This window comes from Oncorhynchus gorbuscha, unplaced genomic scaffold (genome assembly GCF_021184085.1).
Source record: "Oncorhynchus gorbuscha isolate QuinsamMale2020 ecotype Even-year unplaced genomic scaffold, OgorEven_v1.0 Un_scaffold_1109, whole genome shotgun sequence".
In the NCBI taxonomy this organism is placed as follows: domain Eukaryota; kingdom Metazoa; phylum Chordata; class Actinopteri; order Salmoniformes; family Salmonidae; genus Oncorhynchus; species Oncorhynchus gorbuscha.
Genome location: NW_025745987.1, coordinates 140,001 through 155,258, shown reverse-complemented (window position 1 = coordinate 155,258; position 15,258 = coordinate 140,001). Strand labels below are relative to the sequence as shown.

The window sequence follows — 15,258 nt, the reverse complement described above, 5'->3', positions numbered from 1 at the left end:
TGTTTGCAGTGTTGCCAACTAAATTACGTTGTGATGTCATTGCGTGATAACGTAAAATTTACGTCTTTACGTATAATACGCAATAACGTTATTGAAATAGACTGGCAAAATAAATATGGTTTGACATTTGTTCAGGTGCAGAGTCCCACTCTTTTCTGTACTTCTTCTGGCTGTCCACTTTTGATTGAGAGAATATGTTGATTGATGTTGTAAGTTCTGTTCAAGATCAAACATTCGCGAGCAACTATATTCATTGGGTTTGCTGCAGGCGTCACTCACAATACACCATTGCAGCCAGGCAGTGTGTGACAAGTCGACTGAGGGGGAAATGTGGTGTCACTTTTCAAAAGAGAAATCTAATTTTTTAAAAGTAGCAAAGGGGGAAAAATAAATAAATTTGACATTTGTTCAGCGTTTGAGCTGTCCACTTTTCAGTCATGTTGCTAAAAGTTCCAAACTCACAACCCAGTAGCCAGGCATGGCTGAGTTACAAGAGTGCTACAACTTGTGTGACAGAAGGACCACTGTTGCAAGGTGCTGTTTGAAAAAAAAAAAAAGCTAAATTTGTTGCCAGGGTAGTCTGAAAAGTTGATAAATATAGCAACTAGGACATGCCACACTGGGTGAGGAATGTAATAGGTTCTACTCAATTAAAACAATTAGTGATTTACACTATAATATAGTGACAAGACACATTGATCCCCCAAAATGGTTTTTATCGGTGTTTTATTTAAATGACATGTAAATATTGGCAATAATAATATTTGACAGTTTTTGTTTTGCAGAAGTGCATACCAACTTCAGCATTAGTTTCTCCCACAACTACTGGACAGAAGAGGTTGGTTAACTGACTGTCACTGAAGCCTCGTTTTTACCCTACTATGCATCGCAAGAACGCTACGCAGAAAAGGCCATCCTGCGTTCTTCCAGTTATAAATTGCAGGGCTGCGTAGTGTCACTTTGCATAGTTACCGTTCCGAAACAAGATTAAAGTCGACTGTGGTATTTTGGAAGCAGAGAGTGCAGAATAACTGTAGTTAAAACAGGACTTAATTTGGATCCAGTTCCACTGCACTCTGACTGCAAACTGTTTTGGTAGGATACGATACGATATACCTTGTAGGGTAGGATACGATATACCTTGTCAATTTACATAAATTCAGTTTCTCAATGAATACGTATGTAGGCTATAAACTAGGCTCGAGAGGGAATTAGTTACATGTGCTGGGGCACTGGGGTGGAAATGTCCTCTTCTCCTCCTCTCCTCTCGATGCACAGCAGGCTACTACCAGATGACTCAGGATACATCCCAAATAGCAGCCTATTCCCTATATAGTTCACTACTTTAGACCAGACTCCTATGGGGAGGGAATAAGGTGCTATTTGGGAAGCAGTCTGTAAATCTACACAGTACCAGTGTCTCTGTCTCTACAGAATAATCCTTCTCCAGCCAGCTCAGTGTGTGTAGGTGTGGTGTGTGTGTGTGTCTTCAGGCTTGGTTGGCCAGTCCAGCAGCGAACTCGACCAGTGTTCGTGTCGGTCTCCCAGACATTCCTTTCTTCAGGTAGGGAACCTGGAGAGAGACAAACAGTGAGAGAGAATCTAAAAAGAGAAAAGTGTATTGTTTATGTCCAACAGGACAAGAGCCAGCGTCTCTCAGCAATCCAACCCCTCAGCCGGACAGAACAGAGGGGTGGTTCTAGAACACTAACAGAAGGGGTTGTGGTCGTCATGGTTCTAGAACACTAACAGAAGGGGTTGTGGTCGTCATGGTTCTAGAACACTAACAGAAGGGGTTGTGGTCGTCATGGTTCTAGAACACTAACAGAAGGGGTTGTGGTCGTCATGGTTCTAGAACACTAACAGAAGGGGTTGTGGTCGTCATGGTTCTAGAACACTAACAGAAGGGGTTGTGGTTGTCATGGTTCTAGAACACTAACAGAAGCAGTTGTGTTTGTCATGGTTCTAGAACACTAACAGAAGGGGTTGTGGTTGTCATGGTTCTAGAACACTAACAGAAGCAGTTGTGGTTGTCATGGTTCTAGAACACTAACAGAAGGGGTTGTGGTTGTCATGGTTCTAGAACACTAACAGAAGGGGTTGTGGTTGTCATGGTTTTAGAACACTAACAGAAGGGGTTGTGGTTGTCATGGTTCTAGAACACTAACAGAAGGGGTTGTGGTTGTCATGGTTCTAGAACACTAACAGAAGCAGTTGTGATAGATGTGTCATTCTGATCATGCGCTCCATGACCGACAGAGCTAGTTCGTTAGCTAGCCAGTAACTCCTCCAGTGTGTGTTGATGTTCGTTAGCTAAGCTAGTCACTGTAGCTCCTCCAGTGTGTGTTGTCATAGCTAGTACGTTAGCTAAGCTAGCCACTGTAGCTAGCCAGTAACTCCTCCAGTATGTGTTGTGGTGTCTTAGCTAGTACGTTAGCTAAGCTAGCCACTGTAGCAGGCCAGTAACTCCTCCAGTATGTGTTGATGTGTCTTAGCTAGTACGTTAGCTAAGCTAGCCACTGTAGCTAGCCAGTAACTCCTCCAGTATGTGTTGTGGTGTCTTAGCTAGCTACGTTAGTGTGTGTTGATGTTCTAAGCTAGCCACTGTAGCAGGCCAGTAACTCCTCCAGTATGTGTTGATGTGTCTTAGCTAGTACGTTAGCTAAGCTAGCCAGTAACTCCTCCAGTGTGTGTTGATGTTCGTTAGCTAAGCTAGCCACTGTAGCAGGCCAGTAACTCCTCCAGTATGTGTTGATGTGTCTTAGCTAGTACGTTAGCTAAGCTAGCCAGTAACTCCTCCAGTGTGTGTTGATGTTCGTTAGCTAAGCTAGCCACTGTAGCTAGCCAGTAACTCCTCCAGTATTTGTGAAGTCATTTCACAGGAAGCTGTAGAGGTCAATATGAAACTTCTGCAGCCAAATATCTTCTTCATTGATTTGTTTTTAAGGATGAACTGACCTGGTATGACGCTGCATTGATCAGTTCTACAGTTTAAAGCCTTTATTTTAGCGTCCCCCCCCCCTAAAGTCAACCTTTAAACTGTAGTGTTTTATGTTTTAAGCCTTTATTTTAGCGCCCCCTAAAGTCAAACTTTAAACTGTAGTGTTTTATGTTTTAAGCCTTTATTTTAGCGCCCCCCCCTAAAGTCAAACTTTAAACTGTAGTGTTTTATGTTTTATGTTTTAAGCCTTTATTTTAGCGTCCCCCCCCTAAAGTCAACCTTTAAACTGTAGTGTTTTATGTTTTAAGCCTTTATTTTAGCGCCCCCCTAAAGTCAACCTTTAAACTGTAGTGTTTTATGTTTTAAGCCTTTATTTTAGCGCCCCCCCTAAAGTCAACCTTTAAACTGTAGTGTTTTATGTTGTACATGTTTTAAGCCTTTATTTTAGCGTCCCCCCTAAAGTCAACCTTTAAACTGTAGTGTTTTATGTTTTAAGCCTTTATTTTAGCGTCCCCCCCCCCTAAAGTCAACCTTTAAACTGTAGTGTTTTATGTTTTAAGCTTTGTGTGCTGCCATTTTGGCCAGGTCTCTTTTGGAAAAGATCATTCAACTCAGTGAGACGAACCCCGGTAAAATCAATACAAAAATCAAAATCAGCTCTAAGATCAATGTTCCAGAAGACTCTACCGTACCTCGTCCTTATTGGTCATCACCCCGGCGATGTCCAGGTGCGCCCAATGAGGAGCCGTCACAAACTCCCTCAGAAACGCTGCCGCCGTGCAGGCTCCGCCAGAACTACACACACGCACACGCACACGCACACACACACACACACACACACACACACACACACACACACACACACACACACACACACACACACACACACACACACACACAAGATGGCATTAACACAGAAGTTGTTTAGGGTTGTTTCTAGATGTTACCTGTGTATGTGTGTGTGTGTGTGTTAAGCTTTGTGTGTATGTATGTGTGTGTGTGTGTAAAAGTGTGTGTGTGTGTGTGTAAAATCAATACAAAAATCTGTGTGTCTGTGTGTCTGTGTGTCTGTGTGTCTGTGTGTCTGTGTGTGTTCTTACCGGCTGTACTTGCCAACGTTGTTGAGGTCGCCAGCTGGCAATCAGTGACCTGTCTGGTGTAATGTTGAAACAACGGCATCCTCCACACCCGGTCTCCTGTTACCACACTGGCCTAACACAGAGACACCACAGTGTGTTTATAACCCTCCATACCCTGTCTCCTAACACAGAGAGACACCACAGTGTGTATGTAACCCTCCATACCCTGTCTCCTAACACAGAGAGACACCACAGTGTGTTTATAACCCTCCATACCCTGTCTCCTAACACAGAGAGACACCACAGTGTGTATGTAACCCTCCATACCCTGTCTCCTAACACAGAGAGACACCACAGTGTGTATGTAACCCTCCATACCCTGTCTCCTAACACAGAGAGACACCACAGTGTGTATGTAACCCTCCATACCCTGTCTCCTAACACAGAGAGACACCACAGTGTGTTTATAACCCTCCATACCCTGTCTCCTAACACAGAGAGACACCACAGTGTGTATGTAACCCTCCATACCCTGTCTCCTAACACAGAGAGACACCACAGTGTGTATGTAACCCTCCATGGCACAGAAACCACAGGGGCATTTCCACGTGCTCCTCGTCAGAAGGGAAATATGAATTTCAGATCTTTTCAGTTCATAATATTGTGCAAAATAATGTTTTTTTTCCAAACAAGTTCAATACATTTTAGTTGATTTCCAAAGATGAGACATTTTGATAGAAGAACCCAACGTACCCAATTATAATAGAGGATGGCTTTTCAGTGTGTGTGTGTGTGTGTGTGTGTGTGTGTGTGTGTGTGTGTGTGTGTGTGTGTGTGTGTGTGTTACCTTGTGAAGCTGTTCCCAGAGCCAGTCAGAGTTGGTGAAGACTCCTGTCGCTGCTGAACCCAGAGCAACATCCATCGCTCCTGAGAGACAGAGAGAAAACACGAGTGACCAATAGACTAGCCAGTTAGTGAACAACATCTATCGCTCCTGGGAGAAAACACGAGTGACCAATAGACTAGCCAGTTAGTGAACAACATCTATCGCTCCTGGGAGAAAACACGAGTGACCAATAGACTAGCCAGTTAGTGAACAACATCTATCGCTCCTGGGAGAAAACACGAGTGACCAATAGACTAGCCAGTTAGTGAACAACATCTATCGCTCCTGGGAGAAAACACGAGTGACCAATAGACTAGCCAGTTAGTGAACAACATCTATCGCTCCTGGGAGAAAACACGAGTGACCAATAGACTAGCCAGTTAGTGAACAACATCTATCGCTCCTGGGAGAAAACACGAGTGACCAATAGACTAGCCAGTTAGTGAACAACATCTATCGCTCCTGGGAGAAAACACGAGTGACCAATAGACTAGCCAGTTAGTGAACAACATGGCCGTCTCACCAACACACTAACCAGTGAGGAACTAACCAGTGAGGGAACTAACCAGTGAGGGTACTAACCAGTGAGGGTACTAACCAGTGAGGGTACTAACCAGTGAGGGAACTAACCAGTGAGGGACTAACCAGTGAGGGAACTAACCAGTGAGGGTACTAACCAGTGAGGGTAGAGTAGGTACAGCGTTGACGATGGCCCTGGGGAAAACTGTGAGTGACAGAGAGCATCTGTTAGGACCAACCGTCCTCTGCGTCTGGGTCCACCTAAACACAGTGACCACAGACTACCAGTTAGTGAACACACACACACACACACACACACACACCATTTGATGTAAGCAAAGACCTGTATGGTTTAGTAGCCACGGTAACAAAGACCTGTATGGTTTAGTAGCCACGGTAACAAAGACCTGTATGGTTTAGTAGCCACGGTAACAAAGACCTGTATGGTTTAGTAACGGTAACACACACACCTGTATGGTTTAGAGCCACGGTAACAAAGACCTGTATGGTTTAGTTGCCACGGTAACAAAGACCTGTATGGTTTAGTAGCCACGGTAACAGATACCTGTATGGTTTAGTAGCGATGGTAACAAATACCTGCAGGTTTAGTATCCACGGTAACAAAGACCTGTATGGTTTAGTAGCCACGGTAACAAAGACCTGTATGGTTTAGTAGCCACGGTAACAAAGACCTGTATGGTTTAGTAGCCACGGTAACAAAGACCTGTATGGTTTAGTTGCCACAGTAACAAAGACCTGTATGGTTTAGTAGCCACAGTAACAAAGACCTGTATGGTTTAGTAGCCACGGTAACAAAGACCTGTATGGTTTAGTAGCCACGGTAACAAAGACCTGTATGGTTTAGTAGCCACGGTAACACACACACCTGTATGGTTTAGTAGCCACGGTAACAAAGACCTGTATGGTTTAGTAGCCACGGTAACACACACACCTGTATGGTTTAGTTGCCACGGTAACAAAGACCTGTATGGTTTAGTTGCCACGGTAACAAAGACCTGTATGGTTTAGTAGCCACGGTAACAGATACCTGTATGGTTTAGTAGCGATGGTAACAAATACCTGCAGGTTTAGTATCCACGGTAACAAAGACCTGTATGGTTTAGTAGCCACGGTAACAAAGACCTGTATGGTTTAGTAGCCACGGTAACAAAGACCTGTATGGTTTAGTAGCCACGGTAACAAAGACCTGTATGGTTTAGTTGCCACAGTAACAAAGACCTGTATGGTTTAGTAGCCACAGTAACAAAGACCTGTATGGTTTAGTTGCCACGGTAACAAAGACCTGTATGGTTTAGTAGCCACGGTAACAAAGACCTGTATGGTTTAGTTGCCACGGTAACAGATACCTGTATGGTTTAGTTGCCACGGTAACAGATACCTGTATGGTTTAGTAGCTACGGTAACAGATACCTGTATGGTTTAGTAGCCACAGTAACAAAGACCTGTATGGTTTAGTAGCCACAGTAACAAAGACCTGTATGGTTTAGTTGCCACGGTAACAAAGACCTGTATGGTTTAGTAGCCACGGTAACAGATACCTGTATGGTTTTGCCGTTCTTGGCGGTGACGACGTCTCCAGGCTTGTTGGCTTTCCCACTGGGCATGTTCTCACAGAGAGGTGCTAGACCTGTTAAGAACACACATTACTACTTCCTGTGGAGAAACCACTACTTCCTGTGGAGAAACCTCTAGCAGACAAGCTGCAGGTCACAGAGAGGTGCTAGACCTGGGGGTTAATAACACACATTACCACTTCCTGTGGAGAAACCACTACTTCCTGTGGAGAAACCTCTAGGAGACAAGCTGCAGGTCACAGAGAGGTGCTAGACCTGGGGGGTTAATAACACACATTACCACTTCCTGTGGAGAAACCACTACTTCCTGTAGAGAAACCTCTAGGAGACAAGCTGCAGGTCACAGAGAGGTGCTAGACCTGTTAATAACACACATTACCACTTCCTGTGGAGAAACCACTACTTCCTGTGGAGAAAACTCTAGCAGACAAGCTGCAGGTCACAGAGAGGTGCTAGACCTGGGGGGTTAATAACACACATTACCACTTCCTGTGGAGAAACCACTACTTCCTGTGGAGAAACCTCTAGGAGACAAGCTGCAGGTCACAGAGAGGTGCTAGACCTGTTAATAACACACATTACTACTTCCTGTGGAGAAACCTCTAGGAGACAAGCTGCAGGTCACAGAGAGGTGCTAGACCTGGGGGGTTAATAACACACATTACCACTTCCTGTGGAGAAACCACTACTTCCTGTGGAGAAACCTCTAGGAGACAAGCTGCAGGTCACAGAGAGGTGCTAGACCTGGGGGGTTAATAACACACATTACCACTTCCTGTGGAGAAACCACTACTTCCTGTAGAGAAACCTCTAGGAGACAAGCTGCAGGTCACAGAGAGGTGCTAGACCTGTTAATAACACACATTACCACTTCCTGTGGAGAAACCACTACTTCCTGTGGAGAAAACTCTAGCAGACAAGCTGCAGGTCACAGAGAGGTGCTAGACCTGGGGGGTTAATAACACACATTACCACTTCCTGTGGAGAAACCACTACTTCCTGTGGAGAAACCTCTAGGAGACAAGCTGCAGGTCACAGAGAGGTGCTAGACCTGTTAATAACACACATTACTACTTCCTGTGGAGAAACCTCTAGGGACAAGCTGCAGGTCACAGAGAGGTGCTAGACCTGGGGGTTAATAACACATTACCACTTCCTGTGGAGAAACCACTACTTCCTGTGGAGAAACCTCTAGGAGACAAGCTGCAGGTCACAGAGAGGTGCTAGACCTGGGGGTTAATAACACACATTACCACTTCCTGTGGAGAAACCACTACTTCCTGTGGAGAAACCTCTAGGAGACAAGCTGCAGGTCACAGAGAGGTGCTAGACCTGTTAATAACACACATTACCACTTCCTGTGGAGAAACCACTACTTCCTGTGGAGAAAACTCTAGCAGACAAGCTGCAGGTCACAGAGAGGTGCTAGACCTGGGGGGTTAATAACACACATTACCACTTCCTGTGGAGAAACCACTACTTCCTGTGGAGACCTCTAGGAGACAAGCTGCAGGTCACAGAGAGGTGCTAGACCTGTTAATAACACACATTACTACTTCCTGTGGAGAAACCTCTAGGAGACAAGCTGCAGGTCACAGAGAGGTGCTAGACCTGGGGGGTTAATAACACACATTACCACTTCCTGTGGAGAAACCACTACTTCCTGTGGAGAAACCTCTAGGAGACAAGCTGCAGGTCACAGAGAGGTGCTAGACCTGTTAATAACACACATTACTACTTCCTGTGGAGAAACCTCTAGGAGACAAGCTGCAGGTCACAGAGAGGTGCTAGACCTGGGGGTTAATAACACACATTAGACTTCCTGTGGAGAAACCTCTAGAAGCTGCAGGTCACAGAGAGGTGCTAGACCTGGGGTTAATAACACACATTACTACTTCCTGTGGAGAAACCTCTACTTCCTGTGGAGCAACCTCTAGGAGACAAGCTGCAGGTCACAGAGAGTTGCTAGACCTGTTAATAACACACATTACTACTTCCTGTGGAGAAACCACTACTTCCTGTGGAGAAACTTCTAGGAGACAAGCTGCAGGTCAAACTATAAACCTCTAGCAGACAAGCTGCAGACCAAACTAGAAACCTCTAGCAGACAAGCTGCAGACCAAACTAGAAACCTCTAACAGACAAGCTGCAGACCAAACTAGAAACCTCTAGCAGACAAGCTGCAGACCAAACTAGAGACCTCTAGGAGACAAGCTGCAGACCAAACTAGAGACCTCTACAAGCTGCAGACCAAACTAAAACTCTAGAGACAAGCTGCAGACCAAACTAGAAACCTCTAGCAGACAAGCTGCAGACCAAACTAGAAACCTCTAGCTGCAGACCAAACTAGAGACCTCTAGCTGCAGACCAAACTAGAAACCTCTAGGAGACAAGCTGCAGACCAAACTAGAAACCTCTAGCTGCAGACCAAACTAGAAACCTCTAGCAGACAAGCTGCAGACCAAACTAGAAACCTCTAGCTGCAGACCAAACTAGAGACCTCTAGCTGCAGACCAAACTAGAGACCTCTAGCAGACAAGCTGCAGACCAAACTAGAAACCTCTAGCAGACAAGCTGCAGACCAAACTAGAGACCTCTAGCTGCAGACCAAACTAGAAACCTCTAGCTGCAGACAAGCTGCAGCTGCAGACCAAACTAGAGACCTCTAGCTGCAGACCAAACTAGAGACCTCTAGCTGCAGACCAAACTAGAAACCTCTAACAGACAAGCTGCAGACCAAACTAGAAACCTCTAGCTGACAAGACAGGTCAAACTAGAAACCTCTAGGAGACAAGCTGCAGACCAAACTAGAAACCTCTAGCTGCAGACCAAACTAGAAACCTCTAGCTGCAGACCAAACTAGAAACCTCTAGGAGACAAGCTGCAGGTCAAACTAGAAACCTCTAGGAGACAAGCTGCAGGTCAAACTAGAAACCTCTAGCAAGCTGCAGACCAAACTAGAAACCTCTAACAGACAAGCTGCAGACCAAACTAGAAACCTCTAGCTGCAGACCAAACTAGAAACCTCTAGCTGCAGACCAAACTAGAAACCTCTAGACAAGCAAAACTAGAAACCTCTAGCTGCAGACCAAACTAGAAACCTCTAGCTGCAGACCAAACTAGAAACCTCTAGCTGCAGACCAAACTAGAGACCTCTAGCTGCAGACCAAACTAGAAACCTCTAGCTGCAGACCAAACTAGAAACCTCTAGCTGCAGACCAAACTAGAACCTCTAGCTACAAGCTGCAGACCAAACTAGAAACCTCTAGCAGACAAGCTGCAGACCAAACTAGAAACCTCTAGCAGACAAGCTGCAGACCAAACTAGAAACCTCTAGACAAGCTGCAGACCAAACTAGAGACCTCTACCAAACTAGAAACCTCTAGCAGACAAGCTGCAGACCAAACTAGAAACCTCTAGGAGACAAGCTGCAGACCAAACTAGAAACCTCTAGGAGACAAGCTGCAGACCAAACTAGAAACCTCTAGAGACAAGCTGCAGACCAAACTAGAAACCTCTAACAGACAAGCTGCAGACCAAACTAGAAACCTAGGAGACAAGCTGCAGACCAAACTAGAGACCTCTAGCTGCAGACCAAACTAGAAACCTCTAGGAGACAAGCTGCAGACAAGCTCCAGCTGCAGACCAAACTAGAAACCTCTAGCTGCAGACCAAACTAGAGACCTCTAGCTGCAGACCAAACTAGAAACCTCTAGCTGCAGACCAAACTAGAAACCTCTAGCTGCAGACCAAACTAGAAACCTCTAGCTGCAGACCAAACTAGAAACCTCTAGCTGCAGACCAAACTAGAGACCTCTAGGAGACAAGCTGCAGACCAAACTAGAGACCTCTAACAGACAGCTGCAGACCAAACTAGAAACCTCTAGCTGACAAGACCAAACTAGAAACCTCTAGCTGCAGACCAAACTAGAAACCTCTAGGAGACAAGCTGCAGACCAAACTAGAAACCTCCAGCAGACAAGCTGCAGACCAAACTAGAAACCTCTAGCTGCAGGTCAAACTAGAAACCTCTAGGAGACAAGCTGCAGACCAAACTAGAGACCTCTAGCTGCAGACCAAACTAGAAACCTCTAGCAGACAAGCTGCAGACCAAACTAGAAACCTCTAGCAGACAAGCTGCAGACCAAACTAGAAACCTCTAGCAGACAAGCTGCAGACCAAACTAGAGACCTCTAGCTGCAGACCAAACTAGAAACCTCTAGCAGACAAGCTGCAGACCAAACTAGAAACCTCTAGGAGACAAGCTGCAGACCAAACTAGAAACCTCTAGCTGCAGACCAAACTAGAAACCTCTAGGAGACAAGCTGCAGACCAAACTAGAAACTCAAGCTGCAGACCAAACTAGAGACCTCTAGGAGACAAGCTGCAGACCAAACTAGAAACCTCTAGCAGACAAGCTGCAGACCAAACTAGAAACCTCTAGGAGACAAGCTGCAGACCAAACTAGAAACCTCTAGCAGACAAGCTGCAGACCAAACTAGAAACCTCTAGCTGCAGACCAAACTAGAAACCTCTAGGAGACAAGCTGCAGACCAAACTAGAAACCTCTAGCTGCAGACCAAACTAGAAACCTCTAGCTGCAGACCAAACTAGAGACCTCAAGCTGCACCAAACTAGAAACCTCTAGCAGACAAGCTGCAGACCAAACTAGAAACCTCTAGCAGACCAAACTAGAAACCTCTAGGAGACAAGCTGCAGACCAAACTAGAAACCTCTAGCAGACAAGCTGCAGACCAAACTAGAAACCTCTAGCAGACAAGAGACTGCAGACCAAACTAGAGACCTCTAGCAGACAAGCTGCAGACCAAACTAGAGACCTCTAGCAGACAAGCTGCAGACCAAACTAGAGACCTCTAGGAGACAAGCTGCAGGTCAAACTAGAAACCTCTAACAGACAAGCTGCAGACCAAACTAGAAACCTCTAGCAGACAAGCTGCAGACCAAACTAGAAACCTCTAGCAGACAAGCTGCAGACCAAACTAGAAACCTCTAGCAGACAAGCTGCAGACCAAACTAGAAACCTCTAGCAGACCAAACTAGAAACCTCTAGCTGCAGACCAAACTAGAGACCTCTAGCAGACCAAACTAGAAACCTCTAGCTACAAGCTGCAGACCAAACTAGAAACCTCTAGCTGCAGACCAAACTAGAAACCTCTAGCTGCAGACCAAACTAGAGACCTCTAGCTGCAGACCAAACTAGAAACCTCTAGCAGACAAGCTGCAGACCAAACTAGAAACCTCTAGCAGACAAGCTGCAGACCAAACTAGAGACCTCTAGCTGCAGACCAAACTAGAGACCTCTAGCAGACAAGCTGCAGACCAAACTAGAAACCTCTAGCAGACAAGCTGCAGACCAAACTAGAAACCTCTAGCTGCAGACCAAACTAGAAACCTCTAACAGACAAGCTGCAGACCAAACTAGAGACCTCTAGCTGCAGACCAAACTAGAAACCTCTAGGAGACAAGCTGCAGACCAAACTAGAGACCTCTAACAGACAAGCTGCAGACCAAACTAGAGACCTCTAGCTGCAGACCAAACTAGAGACCTCTAGCTGCAGACCAAACTAGAGACCTCTAGCTGCAGACCAAACTAGAGACCTCTAGGAGACAAGCTGCAGACCAAACTAGAGACCTCTAGCTGCAGACCAAACTAGAGACCTCTAGCTGCAGACCAAACTAGAAACCTCTAGGAGACAAGCTGCAGACCAAACTAGAAACCTCTAGCTGCAGACCAAACTAGAAACCTCTAGCTGCAGACCAAACTAGAGACCTCTAGGAGACAAGCTGCAGACCAAACTAGAAACCTCTAGGAGACAAGCTGCAGACCAAACTAGAAACCTCTAGGAGACAAGCTGCAGACCAAACTAGAAACCTCTAACAGACAAGCTGCAGACCAAACTAGAAACCTCTAGGAGACAAGCTGCAGACCAAACTAGAAACCTCTAGCTGCAGACCAAACTAGAAACCTCTAGCTGCAGACCAAACTAGAGACCTCTAGCTGCAGACCAAACTAGAGACCTCTAGCTGCAGACCAAACTAGAAACCTCTAGGAGACAAGCTGCAGACCAAACTAGAGACCTCTAGCTGCAGACCAAACTAGAAACCTCTAGCTGCAGACCAAACTAGAAACCTCTAGCTGCAGACCAAACTAGAAACCTCTAGCTGCAGACCAAACTAGAAACCTCTAGCTGCAGACCAAACTAGAAACCTCTAGGAGACAAGCTGCAGACCAAACTAGAGACCTCTAGCTGCAGACCAAACTAGAAACCTCTAGCTGCAGACCAAACTAGAAACCTCTAGCTGCAGACCAAACTAGAAACCTCTAGCAGACAAGCTGCAGACCAAACTAGAGACCTCTAGCTGCAGACCAAACTAGAAACCTCTAGCTGCAGACCAAACTAGAAACCTCTAGGAGACAAGCTGCAGACCAAACTAGAAACCTCTAGCTGCAGACCAAACTAGAGACCTCTAGCTGCAGACCAAACTAGAAACCTCTAGCTGCAGACCAAACTAGAAACCTCTAGGAGACAAGCTGCAGACCAAACTAGAGACCTCTAGCAGACAAGCTGCAGACCAAACTAGAAACCTCTAACAGACAAGCTGCAGACCAAACTAGAAACCTCTAGCAGACAAGCTGCAGGTCAAACTAGAAACCTCTAGCAGACAAGCTGCAGACCAAACTAGAAACCTCTAGCTGCAGACCAAACTAGAAACCTCTAGCAGACAAGCTGCAGACCAAACTAGAAACCTCTAGCTGCAGACCAAACTAGAAACCTCTAGCTGCAGACCAAACTAGAGACCTCTAGCTGCAGACCAAACTAGAAACCTCTAGCTGCAGACCAAACTAGAAACCTCTAGGAGACAAGCTGCAGACCAAACTAGAGACCTCTAGCTGCAGACCAAACTAGAGACCTCTAGCTGCAGACCAAACTAGAGACCTCTAGCTGCAGACCAAACTAGAAACCTCTAGCTGCAGACCAAACTAGAAACCTCTAGGAGACAAGCTGCAGACCAAACTAGAGACCTCTAGCAGACAAGCTGCAGACCAAACTAGAAACCTCTAGCAGACAAGCTGCAGACCAAACTAGAGACCTCTAGCAGACAAGCTGCAGACCAAATTAGAAACCTCTAGCAGACAAGCTGCAGACCAAACTAGAGACCTCTAGCAGACAAGCTGCAGACCAAACTAGAGACCTCTAGCAGACAAGCTGCAGACCAAACTAGAGACCTCTAGGAGACAAGCTGCAGGTCAAACTAGAAACCTCTAACAGACAAGCTGCAGACCAAACTAGAGACCTCTAGCTGCAGACCAAACTAGAAACCTCTAGGAGACAAGCTGCAGACCAAACTAGAGACCTCTAACAGACAAGCTGCAGACCAAACTAGAGACCTCTAGCTGCAGACCAAACTAGAGACCTCTAGCTGCAGACCAAACTAGAGACCTCTAGCTGCAGACCAAACTAGAAACCTCTAGGAGACAAGCTGCAGACCAAACTAGAGACCTCTAGCTGCAGACCAAACTAGAGACCTCTAGCTGCAGACCAAACTAGAAACCTCTAGGAGACAAGCTGCAGACCAAACTAGAAACCTCTAGCTGCAGACCAAACTAGAGACCTCTAGGAGACAAGCTGCAGACCAAACTAGAAACCTCTAGGAGACAAGCTGCAGACCAAACTAGAAACCTCTAGGAGACAAGCTGCAGACCAAACTAGAAACCTCTAACAGACAAGCTGCAGACCAAACTAGAAACCTCTAGGAGACAAGCTGCAGACCAAACTAGAAACCTCTAGCTGCAGACCAAACTAGAAACCTCTAGCTGCAGACCAAACTAGAGACCTCTAGCTGCAGACCAAACTAGAGACCTCTAGCTGCAGACCAAACTAGAAACCTCTAGGAGACAAGCTGCAGACCAAACTAGAGACCTCTAGCTGCAGACCAAACTAGAGACCTCTAGCTGCAGACCAAACTAGAAACCTCTAGCTGCAGACCAAACTAGAAACCTCTAGCTGCAGACCAAACTAGAAACCTCTAGCAGACAAGCTGCAGACCAAACTAGAAACCTCTAGGAGACAAGCTGCAGACCAAACTAGAGACCTCTAGCTGCAGACCAAACTAGAAACCTCTAGCTGCAGACCAAACTAGAAACCTCTAGCTGCAGACCAAACTAGAAACCTCTAGCAGACAAGCTGCAGACCAAACTAGAGACCTCTAGCTGCA

General features: G+C 45.9%; 1 pseudogene across 1 annotated transcript in view; it reads right to left on the bottom strand.

The window, feature by feature from the left end:
• Positions 1–709: 709 nt before the first annotated feature.
• The window catches only part of LOC124021423, a 28,554-nt pseudogene continuing 14,005 nt past the window's right edge, over positions 710–15,258 (bottom strand). Inside the window, exons 10-15 of the transcript XR_006836234.1 lie at positions 6,953–7,073; positions 5,568–5,670; positions 4,868–4,947; positions 4,042–4,153; positions 3,634–3,736; positions 710–1,573 (exon numbers count right to left, since the gene is read on the bottom strand). The product of XR_006836234.1 is annotated as a cytosol aminopeptidase-like (transcript). The remainder of the gene's footprint in view (positions 1,574–3,633; positions 3,737–4,041; positions 4,154–4,867; positions 4,948–5,567; positions 5,671–6,952; positions 7,074–15,258) is intronic.